At 38.5% G+C, this 27,873-nt stretch overlaps 1 protein-coding gene across 2 annotated transcripts in view; it reads left to right on the forward strand.

Moving 5' to 3' along the window:
* LOC122791574 (transcriptional enhancer factor TEF-1-like) overlaps window positions 1-27,873 on the forward strand; it is a 1,293,239-nt gene that overhangs the window by 1,136,110 nt on the left and 129,256 nt on the right. The window lies entirely within an intron of this gene.

The raw sequence follows: 27,873 nt of genomic DNA on the forward strand, positions 1-27,873 counted from the left end.
TATGGTAGGTACAAAACTGTACTTTTCCTTATACTGGTTAAGACAGGATGCGGCACTACAGTTAATTTTCTTGATACTAAAATCAGCATCACCCCTACAGGCACTCTAAGCTCCACTTACTACAGAAATGACACTTATAGAAACATTTTTTTTACATTTTTCTAGTCAACATCCTCTTTTCATCAAGAAAAATCTAGTAAAGGGACAGTTCATCAGTCTCTCTAAACTCATCAGCTCTGATTCAGAGTTTTTCAAACAAGCTACCCTGCTTAAACATGTTTTATCTCAGACACTACCCCTTCAAGTTAGTGGACTTTTTTTTTTCTATAGTAGCTTCAGACAGACGCACTAAACATCTTTCCATTCTGAACTATGGCTTTACACCAACACACACCCTACCTACCTCTAATTCAGACAGAACTTTGTTTCCCACTACCAATATTTACTGACATGTCTATTATCCGAAATATCATCTCAAACAACTGGGACATCATTAGAGAGTCTCCACAAATTGCTAACTCCCTAGGTAACCTTCCATCTTTTTCATACAAACGATCTAAGTCTTTCTGCATGCATTTTGAAAATAGGGACTCTAACATGCTGCTTTGTGACAATAACACTAACACTGAACCCTCTGGCATGCACAAATGTAAAAAAATGTGTAGTGTGTCCTTACATTTACTCTGAGACTGAATTTGTATTTTCACACTAATTTCAAAATTGTTTTTGATAAGCATTACTATTGTCACTCTAGCTGTGTAGTTTATGCTGGTGCCTGCATCTCCTGCGGTGCTTTTTATGTTGGTAAGACTGTCAGAAAGTTATCTGATAGGGTTAAGGAGCTATTAGATCTAAAAACCTCAACAACACTTTGGCCAAGCATAGCTTAACATGTATTAGCTTGAACAAGTTTCAGTTTTTTTGTTCTTGAACAAGTTATCTCATTTTTTGGTGATTTTCATGTACTCTTAGAAGTAAGGGAACTTAAATGGCAACTACATTTAAATTCTGAAGCTTTTCCTGGTTTAAATGACTCTGTAAATATCAAATGTGCTTTGAAATGGTATAACTGACTTATTAATGTTCATATAGTATAATGCATGCTTTTCTAGAGGTTCCTATTTGTAGGTTCATACTCTGACTTATGTATTTTATTGGCTACTATACATAACATGTATATATTTTTTCTATTGGTTGCTGTACTTCCACATGGCCATGTTACTGTATATCTTACTGTACTTGCTGTTTTTTCTTACATTGCGAAGAAGTTCTGATATCAAATAGAATGAAAGCTTAAGCATCAGTCCATTGTTCCTGTCTTATTTTATTTTTCACCCAAGCGTTTTTTATTTTACTTACTATAACAGTTTATTTTTTAAGCACCTCTGTGTGTTTTCATGGGAATTTTATAGTCATATTAACTATTTCTTCCACAATTTAACAGTTTTTGTTATATTACGTTTCCGTTGCTTTATTGAGTCTAATCATCTTGTTTTGATGGATGACCTCACGGGCACTAAACCCGGCTCTTGCAGCCCTGAACTGATTGAATTATCTATTAATCCGATCCTGCAAGAACTGCACGACATCATTAATCATTTGGAAAATACTACAGCCAAAGCCAGCGGAGCTTTTTACAAGTACAGTGGATTTATTAATAATCAAATGGACCCGATACAAAGGTCAGTTATTACATTTGATACGTTCAGCTAATGAATCTGCCTCACAGATGCCTACCACCTCCACAGCAGCTTTGCATCCTGTATATATCAATTCCTTGGCAATTAATAATATTGCCACTGCGGCTGGGAATGCTGCTAATGCTGCTTCTCACATTCAAACAACTTCAGCAGTTGTATCGGGTGCTTTCACACCCACTGCTCAACCTCCTGTTGCAGAACAGCAATCGCAGCACTTGTCCAATCAACAAGCTACTCTGTGCCCAACAGCGAATAAAATGGCTTGGTCTAACACCAGAAATTTGCTTAGCAATCTAGCCATCGCAAATGATGACACTGCAGGTCCGGTTGTAAGAGATCGCAGTGCCTCTAATTTTACACATAATGCACCGTCTAATACTACTGACTTATTGCCTCTTCCTGTCAGTAATCTTGCTGAATCTAATGGTCATAATGATGCCCTTTTCTACATCAATAATTCGAGTGATGTTAACCCGTTTTTAAACAGAGCACCTCTGCACTCTTGTGATAGTTACACTCCCTACTTCTGATCAAGTTCTAAATAGCTGCAAAGCAGACATTTTTAAACTTGAAAGAAGCATTAAAAATGATAAAAACATAGAATATGACATTTTCTATTTATAGTCTTGTTTATTGCATAAAATAGTGCCTCTGGGTCTCAGATTCAGCAAGTTTCCAAACAACAGTAACGCTGGATTATATGATTCCTTAAAGGCATTTTACAGTGACATTGGCTTACAGGTTCTACGCTTAATTAATGCTGATAACAAGGAAAGACTACTTGAGCTTAAAGAAGTGATTGCGTCTCTTAATTATAACGTAACAAAGCATCCTGATTTTCCCTGTATGAACATATTTACATGGGCATCACTCATAGAGTTGACAGACATGTTGCTGCTTTGATTACTAGAAAAAGGCAGAAGTTGGACAGAGACTTGGCGCATTATGAAAATAATACTGCCTGTCCTATGAAGAGGTCTAACTACCATTTTACATCTACCAACAGCCAGTCCTGCTTATTCCAGGCGCTCTATTGGTGTTAACTTTAATAACACCACCACGAGGCTTAATGGTCGTGCTACTTTCCACCGCAATGACTCCCCAGCTGTCAGATCCTATGCTACAGTAGCACAACAGCCTCCTACCCCTAACAACACCACAGTTCAGATCGTTTATCACATCCCCCTCAAGACAATCTCCATTTTTATGTCCCCCTGAGGTCCCAACACCTCAACCAATATAAATCTAACTCTAAGGGACAACACAAACTCTGTTTCTCCACCACAACAGTTACAAATGAATCCCCTCGGTCAGAACACCAGAGAAATGAATGGGAGAGGGAGAAGAGGCAGAGGACAAGGCAGATTTCTAAATTTACGGCCGAGAGTCATCACCAGGAGCCTAAACCGCATCTAAATACTCCTACATCTACTTATAGCAGTTCATATTATGTTTCTGCTTGCGATGTTACTACTTCTGATCTTACTAATGATTTGTATACATCACTGCAACAAATGAATGTACCTGTATTTAACCTAACTAAAAGATTTGTTTCTAATGTTCATTTATCTGTCTTACAGAAAGGGTTAGGTCTCATCCCTTCACAGAGGGCTTATCTACTGGATTTGTTATTGGACTTGCGGCTTTTTGCCAAGACATTAAGCTTGAAACTACTGCATCAAGATAAACAGCCCACTTGATATATTACAGAAGATTCAGACGTGTCATCTAATTCAGATATATCAGAAACTCCATCCTCTTCTTTCATAACTCTAAAATTTAAAAGTTTGAGCAATCCAGCACTCAATAATTCCATCCAAACTTTTTTAAGAATTTGTGAAAGAGATGTCAGAAAAGCATGTACCTCAAAATGTTACTGACAGATGGTATAATATCACCTTTCCTGAAAAAAAAGGCTTTAACTGAACTCACTAAAGACGAGTCTTTACACATCATGCGTGCCGATAAAGGCACAGGTTTAGTTTTAATGGAACAAGATGTATATGTTAATTGTTTGTCTTGTTTGTCATTTTGGCGTTTCATGGTTGGGGGGTCGCCACAGCGGAACTCTGGCCCGCTAATGATTGGCAGTAGATTTTTATGGTGCCGAGTTGCCAGATGACGCCCAACCTTCAGCGAAGGCACGCCCATTTACGCATGTCTTTCGGAGGCCACTCGACCATGGGGAGGACATGCAGACTCCACACAGAATGCACTCCAGCCGAGAATTGAACAGGAGAGCTTCTTGCTGTGAGGCAACAACACTACCGCTGTACCACCGCGGCTTAGTTAATAAGATGGAAAAAACGTTATGTAACTGACTTCTTTACACTAGTTTATCTTAAATCTGTACATGGGCATTTTCACATTGTTGACAATATCTTAAAACAGTTAAAAAAATTATAACGCCATCTCATTTGAAGAATACTTTTATTTATCTGTTGATTCACCTAATTTGGGAAGGCTTTTCAGCATTCCCAAAATCCATAAGAACACCACAAATCCTCCTTTTTTGTCATATAATATCTAATAAGAAAACAAAACAGAAAACATTGCTCAGTTCCTTGATGCCATACTAAATCTTTTAGTACAGTCCAATACTTATTATTTGAAAGATTCATGGATCTTTTTGAATGAATTATTTCTCATCAAACATAACATTTCTAATTGTCACTCTTGATATAGAGGCACTCTATACCAACATCCCATGCAAGGAAGGTATGGATTTGTTTACTTGGTTTCTCGCTAACTACATTTTCTTCTTCCAAAATCAACACCATCTCCAAACTAGTGAATGTAGTTGTAAACAACAACTTTTTCTTTTTTAACAATAAAGTGTATAAACAAATCAAAGGGGTAGCGATGGGATCCAAGTTAGCACCTTCCTTTGTTAACCTGGTGCTCTCTTCTTGGGAATATCAACACCTACACCTTATTCCTAACTTTCAGCAAGTTAAATTTTATAAGCGTTACATTGATGACATCATATTTATTTGGGATGCTGACCTTAACAGCCTTGACACATTTATCACTGATGTGTAAGATGGCCTTGGTTTCCTTATACTGGTTAAGACAGGATGCGGCACAACAGTTAATTTTCTTGATACTGAAATCAGCATCTCCCCTACAGGAACTCTTAAGCTCCACTATCTACATAAAGGACACTTATAAAAACATTTTTTTTTTTTTTTTACATTTTTCTAGTCAACATCCTCTTTTCATCAAAAAAAATCTAGTAAAGGGACAGTTTGTCAGTCTCTCTAGACTTATCAGCTCTGATTCAGAGTTTTTCAAACAAGCTATCCTGCTTAAACACGTGTTTTATCTCAGACACTACCACTTCAAGTTAGTGGACTTTTTTTTTTCTATAGTAGCTTCAGACAGACGCACTAAACATCTTCCCATTCTGAATTATGGCTTTAAACCAACACACACCCTACCTACCTCTAACTCAGACAGAACTTTTAAGTTTCCTACTTCCAATATCTACTGACATGTCTGTTATTTGAGATATCATCTCAAACAACTGGGACATCATTACAGAGTCTCCACAAATTGCTAACTCCCTAGAGTACCCTTCCATCTTTTTCATACAAAAGATCTGTCTTTCCGCTTGCATTTTGAAAATAGGGACTCTCACATGCTGATTTGTGACAATAACACTAACACTGAACCCTCTGGCATGCACAAATGTAACATGTGTAGTGTGTCCTTACATTTACTCTGGGACTGAATTTGTATTTTCACACTGTAATTTCAAAATTGTTTTTGATAAACATTACTATTATCACTCCAGCTGTGTAGTTTATGCCAGTGTCTGCATCTCCTGTGGTGATTTTTATGTTGGTAAGACTGTCAGAAAGTTATCTGATAGGGTTAAGGAACACCTTGGAGCTATTAGATCTAAAAACCTCAACAACGCTTTGGCCAAGCATAGCTTAACATGTATTAGCTTCAACAAGTTTCAGTTTTCTTGTTCTTGAACAAGTCACCCCATTTTTTGGTGATTTTGATTTACTTCTAGAAGTAAGGGAACTTAAATGCCAACTATGTTTAAATTCTGAAGCTTTTCCTGGTTTAAATGACTGTAAATATCAAATGGTATTACTGACTTATTAATATTCATATAGTATAATGCATTCTTTTCTAGATGTTCCTATTTGTAGGTTCATACGCTGCCTTCTGTATTTTATTGGCTACTATACATAAAATGTATATATGTTTTCTATTGGTTACTGTACTTCCACATGACAATGTTACTGTATATCTTACTGTACTTGCCATTTTTTCTTAAATTCTGAAGAAGTTCTGATATCAAATAGAACGAAAGCTTAAGCATCAGTCCAGTGTTCGTGTTTTTTTTTATTTTTCACCCAAGCGTTTTTATAACAACAGTTTATTTTTAAGCACCTCTGTGCGTTTTCATGGGAGTTTTATAGTCATATTAACTAATTCTTCCACAATTTAACGTTTTTTGTTATTATATTACGTTTCTGTTGCTTTATTGAATCTAATCATCTCGTTTTGATGGATGACCTCACGGGCACTGAACCCGGCTCTTGCAGCCCTGAACTGATCGAATTATCTACTCATCCAATCCTGCAAGAACTGCAGGACATCATTAATCATTTTGAAAATACTACAGCCAAAGCCAACGAAGCTTTTCACAAGTATAGTGGATTTATTAATAATCAAATGGACCCGACACAAAGGTCAGTTTTATTACATTTGATATGTTCAGCTAACAAATCCGCCTCACAGATGCCTACCACCTCCACAGCAGCTTTGCGTCCTGTATATATCAATTCCTTGGCAATTAATAAAATTGCCACTGTGGCTGGGAATGCTGCTGATGCTGCTTTTCACATTCAAACAACTTCAGCAGTTGTATCAGTTGCTTTCACACCCACTGCTCAACCTCCTGTTACAGAGCAGCAGTCGCAGCACTTGTCCAATCAACAAGCTACTGTGTGCCTAACAGCGAATAAAATGGCTTGATCTGACACCAGAAATTTGCTTAGCAATCTAGCCATTGCAAATGATGACACTACAGGTCCAGTTGTAAGAGATCGCAATGCCTCTAATTTTACACATAATGCACCATCTAATACTACTGACTTATTGCCTCCTCTTGTCAGTAATCTTGCTGAATCTAATGGTCATAATGATGCCCTTTTCTACATCAATAATTCGAGTGATGTTAACCCGTTTTTAAACGGAGCACCTCTGCACTCTCATGATAGTCACACTCCCTACTTCTGATCAAGCTCTAAATAGCTGCAAAGTAGACATTTTTAAACTTGAAAGAAGCATTAAAAATTATAAAAACATAAAATATGACATCTTCTATTTAGAATCTTGTTTATTGTGCATAATAGTGCCTCTGGGTCTCAGATTCAGCAAGTTTCCAAACAACACTAATGCTGGATTATACAATTCCTTAAAGGCACTTTACAATGACCCTGGCTTACAGGTTCTATGCTTAGTTAATGCTGGTAACAAAGAAAGACTACTTTACTATCAAGCAGACATCTGTGCAACCCAACAAAACAACTTATCAACAAAAGATAAGAAAACCTATTCCTCAGACAATAAAAGCAAACACATTAATGTACCAAAACAGTTCTGAGTCTCAATCAGAAAAACTTTCAGATCTAGAGCAAATTGCACAGCCGTCAACAAACACACAGAAACAAGATGATATAATGGCCATCTAATTCAGTAGCTTCTTTATGCAAACAGTAATATCATTAACCAACAAGTGACTAATCAATCTTTTGATGTCCATTGTTCAGTCAAATAATCTCCTACATTTCTGGTGATGCATAATTGCTGGTGTTGGGTGGTACATTGTAGTGTGTGTGTACATGCTTGTATCCAGTAATTGTGTAACAGAAAACGGAGAGGTGTGGACATGGACACAGGGACAACCTACCTGATGTGTACATAAATGCTAACTGATGTCAGCAGGGAGTTTTTACTGCTACAGGTGTGTGTGGTTAACACTTGACAACTGAATTGGCCACTATGTCTGACGTACAAATAGTAACTAACTAAAATTTGAAAATGAGCACAGCTCTGAGTGAGAGAATTATGAGCACTTTGGAATTCATTGAGGAAAAAAGTTAGTAGAATTGCAACAAGATCAACTGAAACTGTTAGGTCATCTGCAGATTGCTTAAAAGTAGCTATGATAACACAAATCTTACGACAGTCACTTATTTTTTATTTCTGAAGGAACTGTCAAAATTCTTGGGTGGGTGTGAATGGAAAAGGATGTAGCAGTGCAGACTGGAAAATAGTTTATTTATTTAACATTTGTTTACTGGGGAAGTCTGATAGGGCAAAATTGCCTATTTTTCAGTGGAGGCCCAGGGAGAAAAGCTCCACATAATAACAATATAGCAGTCAGTATTTTAAATAATAGTGAAACAGTCAGAGAAATGATGGTAATAAATCACATAGTAACATATTATCACAGTTCAAGTTAGTAATAAAGCTGACAGGATCACTTAGTAACACATATTTTGACAGTTACACTTGGTATCAAGAAATCATTCAGTGGAGTAGTGTCTCAGAGATACAACACCTTAATATACAATGGAGTAGTGTCCCAGATATACCTCTTTAGTACTGTAAATTGTTATGGTTAATGTTGTTATACTTATAATCACATGGGATCAGTAAGCAAGTAGAGAGAGATTGAAAGTGGAAGAGAGTAGGGAATTTGAGTGTGAGGATGAGAGTAAGTAAAGCATTCATTAAGCATCATGATATAGTGGAAGTGGAGAATAGGAAGAGAGGGTGAGGAGGGGAGAAACTGACATTAACTTGGACAGAAAAGTGTTCAGTTTGTTAGGGTTAGTGATAGTATACATTAATCGTACAGCAACAGTAAGGATAAGTAGAATGTAAAATCAATGGCTTGTCTGAGAGGTAACAGGATTGACAACTGCAGTATTATATAATGTGTTGTCTGAAATAAGACTAATATGGTGGATGATAAGAGCATTTGCTTACAGAAATATCAACAGCCATGAGTAGCAAGTATGAATTCTAACAAACAGAGCAGAAAAGTTTCTAGAACACAAGACTCCTACATATTCAGGATTGATGCAGACATTTTGTAATGTTATTTACTGTGAAATTGTTGTTCAGATGACATAAATAGGAAGAGAGATGAGGGAACACTTCTACTGGTACCACACAGACAGTTCTGTCTGATGGCTGTTGTTATGCATGGCTACCTAAATAACTAAACCTTGCAGGCAGGAAATGTGCTACTGCGGTTTACTGAGTGAAAGAAAATGGGATGAGTAACTTGGGAATGAACTGAAACACACAAAAACAGCATCTCCCAGAAAAGTCTGTTATCTCAGCAATGCGTTGATATTTCTAGATGCATTTTTCAGAGAATGTGTAACATATCAGTAGGAAAAACATTTGTAAGAGACACTGCAGAACAGTAATTAATACTAGTACAGAGGCACCTCAGAGTTAACACTGCTCGTCTGTTCTTCCATTCTAGGTGAATGGAACTGAGATATGACAGTCCAGCCATGGGCATCATAATCTCAAAAAATATTGCACCATGGGGAAGATTTAGCTTTAAAAGGAGGCAGGCTCTGATCAGGATGTCTACCTCCAGAAGGACATTGAGGGTTCCAAACACAAGAAAATTAGTAGTGACTACTACTTTCTAATGAATACAAGTTAATGTGTAGAAATTCAAGAAAACATAAATAAGTGTTTAATTATTTTCCCACAGTGGTCTTATAAGGATAGTAGATATACTGATGTTGTTTGGTCCGGGTTGATCCTGTACATTTAACCTTAGTTACCAATGCAATTCCCTTGACTTCAGAATACTCTCCTAATGTCCCCCACTGGGGTTTAGTGCCACTTTCTCGAGAATACTAAATAAAAATTTAGTGTGGAGATGATAATATTTTGTATGCTTATAACGAATTAATTTTATTAATTTCATAATTGTGCTTGTAAATACATTTGTTAAAAGGTCTTTCAGTTTTCCCTGTGTAGAAAGTACCACAAGTTTGACACACTGCAATGTATACCACCCCTTTAGTTAGACAACTGACCCCACCAGCTAAATGAATCTTATTGTTGAGGTTTCCTATTGAGACAGTGTGCTCCAGGATAAAAGGGCAATGTTTATAACATCCACATTTTGTCCTGACCTTTTTAGATGTAAATTGTTTAGTGGGACTTCTTTCCAGTATATTTTTCATGTTGCTACCCCTTTTAAAAATAATGAGAGGTTTCTCACCAGTCACGTCAGATATACTGAGATCCAGACTGAAAATATGCCAGTATTTGAAAAGAATTTTCTTAACTTCATTTAAGTGGTGATGTCTAAGAATTTGACTTCTACTGAAGTCTGGTGCAGCTGTCAGTAAAGGGGAGTTTTCCCTTGGAGATGGTCTGACCCAAAATAGGGCCAGATTAGAGTGTCTCAAATTAGCAACATCAACCCTAATATTTATCAGCTAATTAGGATACCCTTTATCAAAAAATGTATCAGACAGCTTGTTGCATTTGTTCTCAAATACCACGTCATCAGTGATCATTCAACTCATCCTGACAAACTGTCTCTTAACTAGGGATTTGTTAAGGAACTCTTTAAACCTTTCCCAGTGATATGTGGGAATGTTGTACACTAACTTTCAGGCTCCATATTTTCCATTAAGTGATGAATAAATTGAGCTTCTAAACCTAGAGCTTCCAGTTTTCTGCTAAATTTTTTTGAAGTGAATGATTTATGATTGGCTGCAGTTGTATAATTTTTCCACTTTATGTATTTGTTAAATAACTAGCCATGCACCCAATCTACGAAAAACAAATGCATTTCTTCACTTCTGCAGATAGGTTTATTCACTCCGGCATAATATGATGAGTGAATGCTGGACAGACAGCACAGAGACATTATGAACATCGACTAAGCACCAAATGTTTTTTAGTCTGACTGCACACAAGTATATGGGTCTATATTGAAACACTGAATGCTGAAAACAGCGAGCGATGTTTCAACACATTTTCAGTGAAAGCTGAAAATGTCGAAACCACACAGAACAGCGATTTCTTTCCAAGGGAAAGAAATTGCTGTTCCAGCCAAAAAAAAAAAAAAAACATTAAACACTTCCAAACACGTACCCTAACCCTAATTGTACCCCCCTCCATAAACCAGTAAACAAGTAAATATGTATATGCACGTAACCCAACTAAACATCTAACGGAAAAAAAACATTTTAAAACATATGCACTTATCTTAACCCTAAGGTCAGTAACTCTTGCACATTTACATAAATGGTTCCAAGCACATACACACTTACCTTAACCCCAATTCAACCCCCCCAAAACAAAAGTAAATAGATGAAAACACATACACACGTAACTCAACCATACATCTAACGCAAAATAAAAAAATGTAAACACTTTCATACATATGCACTTACCTTAACCCGCACCCTAACCGTAAGGTCAGTAACTGTTGCACATTCATGCTCGGGAGCTATACCAGACAAGGGACCACACTACACTGCAGAACACGACAAAGCAATGAAGCGGTCAATCAACTTCTTTCCCAGGGAAAGAATTCACTGAACAGCCGCTTCACTGTTTTGCCTGTTTGCTCTATATGTGTCGACGAAAACACATTCGACAAAATGCATTTTTGTCGTTCTAATAGGAACCCCAAGTATACCACATGACAGACAGATTCCTGTGGCATGCTTCCTGATTTAAAGCTATATGTCTCTTATATGCTATAAGCTGGGTGATCTGCTTGATCTGGCTTGCAGTTTAACTATTCTTTTACTTTTGTGATACCTTTACTATCATCATCTTCTTTTGGCTGTTCCCATTAGGGGTCGCCAGAGCAGATCACCTGTTTCTATTTCTTCCTGTCCTCTGCATCTTGCTCTGTCACACCAACCACCTGCATGTCCTCTCTCACCACATCCATAAACCTTATCTTAGGCCTTCCTCTTTTCCTGTTACCTGGTAGCTTCATCCTTAGCATCTTTTTCCCAATATACTCAGCATCCCTCCTCAGCACATGTCCAAACCAACATAATCGTGCCTCTCTGGCTTTGTCTCCAAACCTTCCAACCTGGGCTGACCCTCTAATGTACTTATTCCTAATCCTGTCCACCCTCGTCACACCCAGTGCAAATCTTAACATCTTTAATTCTGCCACATCCAGTTCAAACTCCTGCCTTTTTGTCAATGCCACTGTCTCCAACCCATATAACATAGCTGGTCTCACTACCCTCTTGTAGACCTTCCCTTTCACTCTTACAAGTACTCGTCTGTCACAAATCACTCCTGACACTCTTCTCCACCCACTCCATCCTGCCTGTACTCTCTTCTTCACCTCTCTTCCATACTCACCGTTGCTCTGAACTATTGACCCCAAGTATTTAAACTCATCCACCTTCACCACCTCTACTCCTTGCATCCTCACCATTCCTCTATCCTCCCTCTCATTCACACACATATATTCTGTCTTAGTCCTGCTGACCTTCATTCCTCTTCTCTCTAGAGCATATCTCCATCTCTCCAGGGTCTCCTCCACCTGTTCCCTACTCTCACTACAGATCACAATGTCATCTGCAAACATCATAGTCCACGGGGACTCCTGTCTGATCTCGTCTGTCAACCTGTCCATCACCATTGCAAATAAGAAAGGGCTCAGAGCTGATCCTTGATGTAACCCCACCTCCACCTTAAACGCATCCATCACTCCCACCGCAGATCTCACCACTGTCACACTACCCTCGTACATATCCTGTACCACTCTTACATACTTTTCTGACACTCCTTCCTCATACAATACCACAAATCCTCTCTAGGCACCCTGTCATATGCTTTCTCTAAGTCTACAAAAACACAATGCAACTCCTTCTGACATTCTCTGTACTTCTCCATCAACACTCTCAGAGCAAACATCGCATCTGTAGTGCTCTTTCCTGGCATGAAACCATACTGCTGATCACTAATCATCACGTCCCTTCTTAACCTAGCTTCCACTACTCTTTCCCATAACTTCATGCTGTGACTGATCAGTTTAATCCCTCTGTAGTTACTACAGCTCTGCACATCACCCTTATTCTTAAAAATCGGTACCAAAACACTTTTCTCCATTCCTCAGGCATCCTCTCACTTTCCAAGATTTCATTAAACAATCTGGTTAAAAACTCCACTGCCATTTCAACTAAACACCTCCATGCTTCCACAGGTATGTCATCTGGGCCAACAGCCTTTCTATTCTTCATCCTCTTCATAGCTATCCTTACTTCTTCCTTGCTAATCCATTGTACTTCATGATTTACTATCCCTACATCATCCAACCTTCTCTCCCTCTCATTCTCTTCATTCATCAACCCCTCAAAGTACTCTTTCCATCTCAACACACACTCCTCGCTTGTGAGTATGTTTCCCTCATTATCCTTTATCACCTTTACCTGCTGCACATCTTTCCTAGCTTGGTCCCTCTGTCTAGCCAATCGGTACAGGTCCTTTTCTCCCTCCTTAGTGTCCAACCTTTCATACAACTCTTCATATGCCTTATCCTTAGCCTTCGCCACCTCTCTCTTTGTCATGCACCTCATCTCCTTATACTCCTGTCTACTTTCTTCATCTCTCTGACAATCCCACTTCTTCTTTGCCAACCTCTTTCTCTGTATACTCTCCTGTACTTCCTCATTCCACCAGCATATCTCCTTGTCATCCTTCCTCTGTCCAGATGCGATACCAAGCACCTGTCTAGCTGTCTCCCTTACTAGCTCTGCTGTAGTTAGCCAGCTATTTGGTAACTCTTCACTGCCACCCAGTGCCTGCCTTAACTCATCCCTGAACTCCACCTCACAATTACCTTTTTTCAATTTCCACCACTTGATCCTTGGTGCTGCCCTCACACTCCTCCTCCTCTTCTTGATAACCAGCGTCATCCTACAAACCACTATCCTATGCTGCCTAACGACACTTTCTCCGGTCACCACTTTACAGTCTCCAATCTCCTTCAAACTGGCCCTCCTACATAAGATATAATCCACCTGTGTGCATCTTCCTCCACTCTTGTATGTCACCCTATGCTCCTCCCTCTTGTTAAAATACGTATTCACCATAGCCATGTCCATCCTTTTTGCAAAATCCACTACCATCTGACCTTCTGCATTCCTTTGTTTAACACCATACCTACCCATCACTTCTTCATCCCCTCTGATCCCTTCACCAACATGCCCATTGAAATCTGCTCCAATCACCACTCTCTCACCCTTGGGTACAGTCATCACCACTTCATCCAATTCACTCCAAAATTTTTCTTTCTCATCCATTGCACACCCAACTTGTGGAGCATACGCACTAACAACATTCATCATTACACCATCAATTTCCAGCTTCATAAATATCACTCTATCCGACACTCTTTTCACCTCCAAAACACACCCAGCATACTGTTCCTTCAGAATAACTCCTACGCCATTTCTCCTCCCATCCACACCATGATAAAACAATTTGATCCCACCTCCGATACACCTAGCCTTACTCCCCTTCCATCTGGTCTCTTGCACACACAGTATACCAACCTTCCTTCTGTCCATCATATCAGCTAGCTGTCTCCCTATACCAGTCATACTGCCAACATTCAAAGTTCCGACCCTCACTACCACAGTCCTAGCATTTCTCCTCTCCTCCTGCCTTCGGCCATGTCTTCCGCCTCTTCTCCTCCTTCGGCCAACAGTAGCCCAATTTCCGCCAGCACCCTGTAGGCTAACAGTACTGGTGGCGGTCATTGTTAACCCGGGCCTCGACCGATCCGATATAAAAATTTTTCTTGGTGACTGCATGAAATGTTTTGGCGAAGTTTTATGTCGGATGCCCTTCCTGACGCAACCCTCCCCATTTATCCGGGCTTGGGACCGGCACAAAGAAATGCACTGGCTTGTGCATCCCCAGTGGCCTTTACTATAATTAGCTTTATTTTACATGACTAGTTACCTAAGTCATGATTGAGAAGAGTACAGTATGTCGTAGATCACCTCTGTTAACCTGGTAAACTAACAGGCAAGTGAATAAGCAATTCAGAGGTGATGTGTTGAAAGGCAGTGTCTGACCATAGTGCATATTCTTACTTTTATTAGAAACTACAACAAATGCATGTTAGGTAGTTCAGTGCTCAATAACACATTTAGGATCTCATTCATAACCTTTAAAATGAACTCTTGAATTTGATATTCATTTATTGTTATGCCTGGATATGGTATTGGGCGACTGCCTTGTGTCTCCATATGTTTTCCCCTGGTATTTCCCTTACAGTTGGTGATTTGCCCTTCTGGTCAGTTGCATTGCCAAAGACTGATGGGTCACAAGGTGTAGGCCATTCTGATGGCAAGTTATGATTTCCCACGCCAATGTACTCAAGGTAGCTGTTTGAGAACGTAAATACTTGAAACATGATTTGTAGACTAACAGTTATTTTAACTAACGCAGTGTGCAACATTTAATGGTAGTTTTTCTCTGTGATCAGTCTTAGTTTTGCTTTGCTGTTCTGCTACTTGAACATAGTTTGACATGAGATGCCTTTTCCAGAGGATGGCTAGCTCAGGCCATTTAGATAGAATGCCAGGCACAAAGGAATCAATGGGGAGTAATAACCTGTAAGTGTTCATGCTGGAAACCTGTCTTTGCGCATGCGTTTTAAAATGATCCTTCTCCTAGGTTGATGTAAGACTCATTTAGGCAACTCCACAACCCTACATTTATGCAAATGCTAAATAACTAGGAGGTATGCATTATTCCTTTTAAACACATTTATTGAATTATCACTTGTGACATAGGCAGACTCACAATTATATCAAACCATATTAACAAGTTCACATTTACAGACATTATATGTCCCTTACATTGTTATTGATCCTGTAATCTGAGCATTCAAATTCTGCCTTTCCTTTTACCACATTTCTCCTCCAAAACATTTTTTCTGCATGTATTCACACAATTTCCAATTGTATCTGTGTGATTTACTCCTCCCCTTTTCATAGGAAGTTACTAGGCTATTGGCCCTGTGGCCCTAATAAGCCTAGCCAAGAGTTTATTCCATGTTTAGACAAGTCAGCACCCAAAGCCCCTGTCCAGCAGGGACACAGGTGGAATCCCAGAGGTGGGTTTTCTGTTTCCCATCCAGGTTGCACTTAAAACGAGATAATGAGGTACTCTGCACCTGTTCTGTTATCTCTGTTACAGTCCTTACTGCTTCAAATATAGTTCCTTTAGATTTTGATTTCCATTTTCTAGTAATTGCCTGTTTTGACAGCCACCAGAATTAAACTTAACAAGGCTTTATTATGTCTAGGCAGTTCACGTCCGGTATTCCAGTGCAAAAAAATCATATCCTTAGTTACACTCATTTGCTTGCCTAGTACTCTTGATAGATTACTCTGTAGGTATATTTAGTTTGCCAACTCATTACACTTCCAAAACATGTTCCCAGTTCCCTATTTCTTTCCCATCACACCTCCAAAATTTGTCATCTACCTGAGGAAAAAATTCTTTGGAGTCTGCTTGGGTAATAAAAGTATCTATGCAAACACTTCCAGACAAAAATCCTAAGTTTTCTCGATTTTATTACATGTTTGGAAAGCCATACATACGTCCTCCCATTTTTTTTTGTGAATTGCTTATCTAATCTCTCTTCACAATCTTTTCTGACGACTTCTGATTGAATCCTGTAGTTATCTTGTAATATTTTGTATGTCCTATTAATTATCCCCTTTTAACAGCAGCTTCTGTTCTAGATTCAATGAAAAAAACTAATTCAGTGCAGGCCATTCTTTTAGGATTCCCCTATCCCTTTCTATTTGACTGTCCCTGATGAGGAAGGCACTCACTAGCTTGCAAATTTCTTCTTGGTCTGTTCCCATTCTGTTACCTTTTCTTCTCTAATTATTTGTTTGCAATACCTCGGTTCCTTTCCCAGCTTCCTCAAGTAAATTCCAGCCCCCTCTTGTCTATTTTCTGTATCCATGATTGCAGTCATCTGTCAGAATTTCTTTTCTCCATTCCTGCATTGGCTTAGTTCTTGGCTTACTTTCTGCTATTTTATGAATTGCTCTCTTGGGAGGATCAACTTATCCCATTTGACTCTTGTCTTCTTCCCCCTCCCAAATAAAATCCTTCAACTCATTATTGATTACCGTCCACAACTTCTCCCCTGGTTGATAAAAAATATGCCTGATGTGTGTATAAAACTGAAAGGACTAAAAATAATTTTTACTGCTTGTATCTTATTATCCATACCCATAGGTATGAGCTTCCAGCTTCTCTTTTTTGTATGGTCTTTTCTTTAGTCTCTTCCTACATATCCTTAGCTGCCATAACAGAATCTTTTTTTAATCCATACTCCCAAATACTTCATTTTGTCAAGTCCCCATAAATATGGGTATTGCTGGGTCAATTAATGTTTTAAGTTGTTTCTAACTATATGCTTTGTTTTATCTTTGTTAATTTATGTCCCCAAAAGACTTGAAACTGTCTCAGAATGTTCCACAACATTGAGATGTTCCTTTCCTGTTTTATCAGGGGCAAAATAATATCATCTGCAAATAAAGCTAGCTTTAAAGCCAACTTTTCTTGATTTCCATACCAGTTATATCCTTGAATTTCTGAATCCCTTATTTTCTTTGCCAGTTCTAAATATAACACAAGTGACAAAGGAGAAAGGAGACCCTTGCCCAGTTCCACTGTTCAGACACAACTTATAAGAAGGTAACCCTCCTGTATTCTTCTAATTAATCTTGTTATTGTATCAGGAAATGCAAATGCTTCTGCTGCCCTACTCATAAAATTCCAGCTTACTCTGTCATATGCTTTCTGTTCATCAAGACCCACCATTAACAGTGGTATTCTTACATTCTGCTTCCCCTCTGGATCATCATTGTTCTGTTAATGTTGTCAAATGTTTGCTTCCCCTTCACAAAATCACATTGGTTCATATCTATCAATTTTGGCATCACGTTTTCTATCCTTTTATCCATTATAGACATAAACACTTTATAACCATGATTTAGAACTAAAATGGGTTTTATGAAGCCGGATCAGCTGGGTCTTAACTGACTTTAGGTATTACAGCCACCACAACTTTTTTCCAGGATGTAGGTGTCTCCCCTCCTTTTAAAATACTGTTAAATGAAACTTTCCAGGTCTTTATCACTTTCTTCCTTCCTAACTTCCAAACTTCCACCAGAATACCATCTATTCCTGGAGACTTTCCTGTAGATTGGTTGGTTATACTTCATCATTTTTATCTCATCTCCTCCTATCTTAATGGTTAGTTGTTGACCCTTATTTCCGTCTAGCCTTAGCATATTTAAGTCTTGTATAAATGTTTTCATTTGTGCTTTTTCTTGATTAACCTACTTCTCTGCTTTATACAAATTTTCATAAAATTTCCGAAATATGTCTAATACCTCTGCAAGATCTCTAGTTATTTTCCTTGCTACCGGCTCCCTAAGTTTGGCAACAATCCTTTCTACTTTCTGTTGCCCAAGTTGTTGTGCCAAAAGTTTTTGTGCTCTGGAGTTGTCAAAAAAAAAACAGTTACTTAGCAACAGTCTTTCTAAACTCGTGCCTATTATCCAGCTACTCCGTTATTTTCTCATTAGCATTCTGCAGTTGTACATCCTTTTGTTCTATGAGGTTCTCTTTATTTTGTAATAATTTATCCTTTCTCAGCCCTTATAAATAATTCTTATTACTACTAAACCAGATGTTTTTCTTTTATTCCTACCCTATCTTTAAACTCCACTTTTATTTTGTCCCACTTACTAACTGTAACTTCAGGAGTACTTTCTGGCTCCCCTAATAACGCCTGGATAGTTTTCACTAATCATTCCTTAAACTCCTTTCTTTTTAACAGGTAGTTGGGGAAGTGCCAATGTATCATCTTTACTTCATCACCTTGCTTTTTTACCTTGGAAATTATTGGCCAGGTTCTGAAATAATTGCTGGATATGCATCAAAGTTCTCAATTAAATGGGCATGTTCTTATGAAGCATAATTTATATCAGGGCTAGCCCAATTTTTATACCTTGGGTAATAATATGTAAATTCTACCCAACTTCTTTCCACTGAGTTCTTTCATACCAAATATTTTCATAAATTTCTTCAGAAATCTACCCACTTTTGTTATATTTTCCTTTCTAGGCCCCCAGAGATGCATCATCAGTGTTGCAAAACAAATTCCAGTCCCCATGTACAAGTACTATTCACTGCTGAAAACTGTTATTTCTCCTCAGTTATTTAAGCTCCAAAATAGTAGTTTTAGGTGGAATGTAAATGTATGCCAGTGCAGTCCTCATCCATTGCCAGTACCCCCTTACTACTACAAATTTGCCATTATTATTTTTTTCTATCACTACTGGATCTCCTCTTGCAACTAATGTAAGCACTCCTCTTTTCCTTTGCCCCTGATATTCTACAGAATATACACCCTGAAATCCTTTATCAAACACAAATTTTCAGTTCTTTCTGATTGTATCCCCTGTAGCATTGCTATTTGCAATCTTCATTTCTTAATATAATTATTTCCTTTTTGTTTATACATGTGAGACCATTCATATTCTGAGAAATTAAAAGTGTCATCATTATAGTAAAAACACCACAGAACCTATTAATTTAATACAAACACACATAACTACGAACATCTTCAAATAATGAAGTTTAACTCTCCTAATAGGAATATTTGTGCCAAGTAGACAGTTACAAGCACAAGCCTTAATTAACCTAAAATTGAGGTTATCCGTGCTAAGATGTGTGTTATTGCCTGTGCTTCTACTTGCACTAATTGGTGTCTGTTCTTTTTTTATCATTATTCTCCCCCCCCCAGATGTGAAAAGCTTAATTTCAGAAGTCATTAATTTCTAGCCTTGAAGAAACCAATGTTCTGTCTTTTATTGCCCTGTTATCAGATTTCTTCCATGGAAAAGTCAGAGGAAAAAAGAAAAAGGTATTCCTCTGTTGCAGCCTGAAAGATGAGCTGAAACATTTATTCTTACAGGAAAGCTTTTCATTATATTTTATGGTCTCAAATGTATTTGTTTCCACATAAAAAATTGATTAAGCCAAGGGTCTTAATAAAGACATTCACTTATGCAAATGTAAGAGAAAATATATCAGCTTTACATATATTGTGATCTGTGTACTTTTACACCCCATCTCCCACCTCAACAACCCAAGATTACAGCCTGTTAGTTTAAAAAAGGAAAAGGGCATCTGTTTAATAACTTTATCACATACAAGAACAACTAAAAATGCTTTAGTATGAAATATACAATTTATATTGTGAAAAGTTTCATAGAAATACTGTTAAGAAAATAATTTGTTTTACTAGCAGTTACCTTTTTCCTCTCCCCCCCCCTTCCTTCAGAGTCCTTCCAAACATTAATGATATGAAGTGCTGCAAATGTCTTTTGGTTCCTCACAAGTTTGTAAAGTCAACAATAGTCCACTCTTTCCACATATTTTTATACAGCCTTATTTCACAAATGTAATTGATGCTTTGCTGTTTCACATTTATTCACCAATTTCCATGTTATTGGGTCTTCTTCCTGTTCATCTTCATCTCCCAACTCAAGATTCTGATTGAATCCACAGTGCTCCCTGTTCTTCTGGTCAACTCCTTTGCTTTTTTCTATCTGTCAAGCTGTTTCCTTCAGAACAGTGGAAAAGGTTTCACTGGCAAAGTCTCCCCATGTGCTTTATTATCAGGTGAAAGCAAAGTAGAATCCCCTACTGCTCAGTGGCTCATTTTTTGTTGGACAGGCACTTGCATTTCCTCTTTAGCCTGTTCTGCATCAAGAAATGACTTTTGTCTTCCAGGAGAAAATATTCTTAAGACAGCTGTTAACAGCAGCTTGTATATCACACCTGCCTCTTGACATTCTCTGATTATTGGAATAAATTTGTTTCTCTTCTGCTTGATTTCCAGTGAGTAATTATTTTCCACAAGCGCTCTACTGTCTCCAAATTTTCATATGTTGCCCTTTTGCACAATTTTGTCAGGATGAACTTGTTCTGCTTGTAGGCTTGTAACCTTACTTGTAAAGGTCTTGGCTGCTTAGTTATGATCATATTTGCAACATACATATAGTATACTGTTTCAATTAACAGTTCCTGCTGTGGAATACCAGTCCAGTTGCTTATTTGTGTCATCATAAAATTAATGAAGTCTGTTCCTTCCAGTTTCTTTGGTACAGCAGAAAATCTAAGATTTTCCTTGCATGCTGTGTTCTCTAATTCAACCATTTTTTTAAAACATCTTGTCTTGAGCAGTTTCATACTCAGCCAGTCTTTTCTTCATTTCGAGCTGTGAATTTTTTTTTGCAGTATTATCAGTTCATATGAATATCTGTTTAAAGCTTCTTCTATTTTTCCAGCCTTTTGTTTGAATTGATATACTTATTCATTGTTTCATTTATTTTAGTCAGCTATTAGCACATTGAATTTATTTTTTCCTCAAGATTACTGGAAGTCATGTCTTGCACCAAAGTTGGTTGAACTGCTTTTTGCTGAACAGCTACAGAATTTTTCCCAGTCGGTGTTTTCTCTTTACCTTTTCTAGGTACCGCTCAAGAAATAGAATCCGACTTTATAAAATATAAAATAAAATGGTTTATTTAAGCCAATAAAACATTTGCTTTTCGTCAGAACACAGTCCAACTTTCTCAGAACACAGAAACAAGCAGAACAATGTCTCATCCCTTCTATACGTTTTAAATATCCCACTAGATAGGTCCTAGTCACATGTTGACAATCAATTAGCTTAAAGCCACAACGTGAAGTAAAATAAAAACAGTAAAATATGAAACATCCTTACATAATGATCTATCACATAGATGAATTATACACAAATGTATATATACCAACTGAGTATCATATATTTATATTTTTTTCACCTGGGTAATATTTGGATTGCGCACACTTTTTTAGGTATGATGATGGAGCTTTGCTCTGTTTAATTGACTTGCTATAAATCATACAGTATAGAAAATCCACTAAGAAATTTGAACCTTGAACTGCAACATCAAGCACATTAACTGTTTGTTGCCTTTTTAGTCCTTTATACTATTGTTCTGGAGTATTTATAAGTTTACTTTCTTCAGGAGTTCCAAAACCAACAAAATGTAGTCCTGATTCATTTATTTTACTAACAAAACTACAAAGTAACACCAATGGTCCAGTGGTAAATGATAAAAAAAGACTTTACATTTAATGGTAAAAAAAAAAAAAAACTTGATTGTAAAGCTTTTGTCCCGAACTATATAATAGACTTTCTCAGAATCACCACCAGTTGAAAAACACAGTTTAAATAAAGGTAAAACTAGTTTGAATGACGTTATAAATATCAAGTTCATTGAAAAATGTCACCCTTAGGCTTTCGTATACTGGCCAAGGCTCTTGCCACCCTCATAGTGCCTTTTTAGGCAAGGCTCAAAGGACAAGCCCACCTCCATAGACAACCCAAGGATAAAAAAACTAAAGGTAATGCTACTCAATGCCAGAAGTCTAAACCTCAAGATGCACGCACTCAAGGCTCTCCTCAGTATGGAGAAAATCGATGTCTGTGCAGTAACAGAAACCTGGTTCAAGGCTCCTGAGAGCACCCCAGCACTACCAGGTTATAACTCATACCATCGTTCGGCCCCAAAACTCGGACCGAAGCACAAAAGGAGGGGGAGTATCTATATTCATCAAAGATACCTACACCTCCAGGTTAGTGGCACTGCACGAAGCATCGGAAATCATCCATGTGCAACTAACAGCAGGCAAAACTGCCTTTCAATTTGTAGCCTGCTACAGAACACCCTCCCTATTATAGGAACCCCACTTGGCATTCCTGAGAACACTGGAGAATATGAAGGTCTCTCCAAACACTATGTTATTGGGTGACTTCAACTACCCAAACATTGACTGGGAAAACTACTCAAGCCCAAACACCCTCGCCCAACGGTTCCTTGAATTTATAAACTCTAAAGCAATGGAACAACTGGTCACCACTCTCACAAGAGGGAACCACATATTGGACCTGGTCATCACCAACATTCCACACCAGAGGTAAACCCCTCATTGGTAAGATCAGACCATAAACAAATTTCCCTGGACATCCATATCCCGTCCCCACCTCCAGCCAAGGAAATCACTGTAAAGAATTTCTCAAAAGCCAACTTTGCACTTCTCAAGACTGAGGTGGAATCCTTCAAAGCCCCTGGGCCAAAGGATAATACAGCCCAATCCGCAGAATCCTTTACAAATGCATTCTATGAGCACCTGCAGGAATGCATGGATCGTGCTATCCCAAATAAAACCAAGACTCACTCCTCCAAAAACAGGAGACCGGTCTGGTGGACCCCGGCCATAAATAAGCTATACAACAGAAGGAGGAAGCTACTACATGACAGAGCAAAATACAAAAAGGGAAGGCATCTCTGATCAGTATTAGCAAGAAACTTCGATCCCTCATAAAATCATCAAAGGCCAGTTTCAAAAGAAAAATTGCCCTAGACACTAAAGATAATCATAAGGCCTTCTTTAGTTATGTCAGGAACATGGGCGAAAACTCCCCGATATGCTCTGAATTGTTGCATAACGGTACAAAATATGCCGAACCTACAGACATAGCCAACATCCTGGCAGACAGATTCAGCGCAAACTTCTCCCCCTTCCCCCCCAAAAGAGCAAATGCCTATCCCAACTGAATGTAACCTCCCTGACATCACAGATGCACAGGTGAAAGCTGCCCTCTCCAAAGCAAAAAACACAGCATCTATGGGACCGGACGGTGTCCCAGGCTGTGTCTTACACGAGCTCCAAGAAGAACTGAACCCTCACATTAAGTCACTGTTCAAACTTAGCCTTACTACAGGATATGTACCCAAAGAATGGTATACAGCTACAGTGGTCCCACTCCACAAAGGTGGTGCCACAACGGACCCCGGAAACTATCGTCCCATAAGCCTGACTAGTCTGGTCTGTAAAGCTATGGAGCGTATTATCATGCAACTCATAAACAAAGACATTGGAAGCCTCCAGACACTGGACCCTACCCAATTCGGCTTTGTTAAGGGCAGATCTTGCCTCTTAAACCTAGTTGATTTCTTTGAAACCGTTACCAAAGCCATAGATGAGAGCAAGGTAGTCCACACAGCCTACCTGGACCTCGCAAAAGCCTTCGACACAATACCCCACTCGGGCATCATAAATAAGCTTACCGGCTTAAATATCAACCCTTATATCACAAGATGGGTTGCAAACTGGCTCAGAGATAAGAACCCACATGGTCAGAATCGTAGGTGCCATGTCTGAATCCAAACCAGTTACAAGTGGCGTCCCACAGGGCTCAATTCTGGGACCTCTCTTGTTCGGTATATACTTCTCTGAGGTTCAGGCTAACACGGGGGGATTATGGCTGACAAAGTTCGCAGATGACTGCAAACTGGGGGCCATAATCGAATCTCCAGCTGACACAAGCATCCTCCAAAAGGGTCTCACAGAGACGGATGCTTGGTGCCAGAGCCACAACCTCAAGCTAAATGCTAAAAAGTGCATAGTCATCCCCTTTGGGAAAAACAAGGTGCCCACAAATTACCACATAGGTGGTAATCCATTAAGTACGAAAGAAGTAATTAGAGATTTGGGGAACAACGTAGATGGTAATCTCTCCTTCGATAATCACATTGCCAAAGTGGTTAGAAAGACCTTCTATATAGCCCACCTTATCATGAAAGGGTTCGCATCTAGATCAAGAGAGGTCATTGTGCCCCTCGACTCGTCACTCATCAGGCCCATAATTGAATACAATGCCCCTTTTGGGATGTACCTTACCCGACACTTGCAGCAACTGGAGAGACCCCAAAAGTACCTCACCAAGAGGATCATGGGCTACAAACAGATGTCCTATGCAGCTCGACTAAAGAAACTCCAGCTCTACTCAGTTGCTTACCGCCTATTCAGAGGCGATCTATGCCTGACATACAAAGCCATGTCAAACCCAGAATTAATGGACATGCTCCACCTCAAAAAATCCAAGTCCCTTAGAGCTACACTCTCCAGGGACCTAAACCTCAGCACAAAAATAAATAGGACATGCTGGAGAGACAGATTCATTTCCCAGAGGCTCCCCTCACTCTGGAATAGAATCCCAATTCATGTTAGACATAGCCCCTCGCTGACCCTCTTCAAGCGAAATTTGGACGCGTGGATGGGAAATCGCAAATTCACCCCTGGGATCTCTCCTGTGTCCCTGCTAGACAGAGGCAGAGTAAACTAATCTTAAAAGGGTACCTTCTGTGACCTACTTTACAGAGGCACAGTAGGCTAATCTAATAGGGAGGCAGAAGCCAAATACACTCTGGCTAGGCTTATAAATGCCCTAGGGCAGATAGTCTAGTATCTACCTATGAACCTATGAAAAAGGCTGTGTGTTTGTATAGGTTTTTATTTAAGTAACATGCATTGTTTTTTTTAAAGAATTATTTTTATTTACCGGGACACTTTTCAGGCATGACTCAGGCCATAAAACAGTAAGACAGTATTTTACAATAAGGTGAGATTCAAAAATAAATTGTTAGAAGCTCAAAATGAAATAGTTTTGTTTAAGATGTGGTGTTTACCGTAAGCAAAGTACATTTTTTTTTTTTTTTAAGGAAATGGACAATGAAATTTTGAAACTTTTAAGTAAGGGAAGCATTGGTGAGACAGAGTTAGGAAAGGTGAAAAGGACCATGTGATTTAGGGGCAGACTGTAGACTTTTATGTAGTAAACTAGAACACTATGTAGCAATGAAGCAGGAAGAAGTGTGAGTTGGGGATGTTGGTATTATACAACAGGATGTGATGATGAACCATAGTAGCCTCCAAAGATTTTTTCCTCCAGTAGATAGCAAAAGTTGGAGGTGTGATGGAGAAGAAAGAGGTAATTGAGAACATATTTTTGGGAGTGTAATGCAAGACTTTAAAAGTTCCCTGCAAACTACTCTATCAGAAATTCTGAGTGAGCAAATTGGTATAATGAAGGAAATTATTTTTGAGCTATGATTCAGAATCAGAATTGCCTAGTCATAGTAAGGCCTTGCTGAGTCTAATTATGGTGGCTGCTAAAAATGCAATTACTAGAAACTGAAAATCAAAATCTAAACCAAGTGTACTAGAAGGAGTGAATATAGTAATAGAGGTAAAACAACTGGAAACGGGATCTTTATTAAAGGGTGTGAGTAAATTATATAGACAAAAATGGGAATTGTGGGCACAGTACATGTAGAAGAACATTCTGGAGGAGGAATGAGGTCTAAAAGAAAGCAGGATTTGAATGAGCTATATAATGTTTGACAGTGACTGGAAAGATCATAAGTGATGTACAATGTTTGCCACTTAAAATATGTCAGTGTGGTTTGTTTTCATTTATATAAATGTATGATTGCCTATGTCACAAGTGATAATTTAATAAAGATAGAAAAAATGTTTAGAAAGACACTAAAGAGAAAAAAAGATGATGAACCATATAGGACAGTGGGATTTTAATTCATATTTTGGATGCTATTAGAGGCCTAGTACAGGAACTGAAGACGTATATGAGGTGGAGGGCAGATAAAGTTAAAGTAGGTACTTAAAGGAGAACCGCACCCACAGACTCAAAAAAATGTTTATTTCATCATAGTTTGGTGTTTCTGACATTTTAGCTACACTCTGGGACTATTTACAGGTTTTTAAAATATTTTTATACATAATTTCTGAGTCTGACCACATGGGGTCTGGCATCTTGAAGTAATTCTGATTGTTTAGTCTGCCTCTAGGTATCCCAAAATGCAGCGCTCATCTGTAAAGAGTTGCATCACACAGCAGCTTTCTTCCTAAAGCTCCTGTCACTGCATTGATTTTACATGCATACACTGCTGTCTTTCAGTCATTTGTAAGTAACATGTCATACTGTTCAGTGACTACTTAAAACGTAAACAGTGCAAATGCCACAGAACAGACGTTCAAAGTGCCTTTTACTGCTGCTTCTTTTTAGAATGACTAAGCTGCAGTTTTTTTGTGAAGCCTGAATTGTACTACTTTGACTCATCGCCCATCCCCCTTCACACCCAACTTCCCTATCTGTCAAAGCGCTAAGGGTAATTTGAGCTGTTACCTGCTGTGAGCGACAGCTCACAGCAGGAGATTTGACTGTGTAATGTTTCCTTGTTCTAGTCTTTACTTTCTATATGGGCAGGGGAAGGACCAGAAAGCTGTGACATCACAGCACGGGTGGATTTTTAGGACGGTCATGGTGATGTCAGTTTGGGGGGAGGGGATTGGCCAGAAAACTTACCTGTATTCAGTGGCCTTGATGACATCAATGAATTGGAGACTTTTTCAGGGTGGGATAAAAGTTTTTTGAAAGTGAAACCACCACGGTACAGTAAGGTACTGTTCTAGTTGAGAGAAACAGTCAATTTAAAATATTTTAAATGCTGTTTTGTTGTTTATTCATAGCAGGGACTGTATATAGGGAGAAAAAGGACAGAGAAGTTGAGGATTTAATAACAGAATCCTATTGTTGTCCTTTAATGTCAGAGAAGGTGTTGGACATGGAGAAAGAGATGAGCAGTGGTATAACTGCATGGCAGAGTGTTAATGAAGGTATCATGGAAGTTGGTGGGTATATGGTTGTATTAGTAAGAATGCATCTAGGGCCAAGAATACTAAGTTATCAATGATTGTTAAAGCAGTGACACTGAGATTTGTTTTAAATATGATTTTTCATTGATTTCCTAAAGTCTTTTAATTGATTTGGTTGTTCTAATGTTTGAGGTGTTTTGTTACAGTTTCCTGATGTTTTAGGGATAACTTTTTCAGCAGTTGCAATGGTATAGGGTGTAATAATGAGGAGGTTATTATCAGCATTTTGAAGGAAATAGGATGAATCTCTGTTCTGGAGGACATGTCTAAGTGAGGAACAGTACAATAATGTGCATTCAGTAATTTAAAGCTCATTATGATCAGTTGAAGTAAGGCTGTACCTTCCACTGGACTTCAGCTGCATTTTCTCAGGATGCTGTAGTGGTGTTCCTTAGAAGCATAGAGGTGTATGACTCATGATATTTTATTTTCTGCTTTC

This window comes from Protopterus annectens, chromosome 17.part0 (genome assembly GCF_019279795.1).
Source record: "Protopterus annectens isolate FY-2018-M chromosome 17.part0, PAN1.0, whole genome shotgun sequence".
Taxonomy (NCBI): Eukaryota; Metazoa; Chordata; order Ceratodontiformes; family Protopteridae; genus Protopterus; species Protopterus annectens.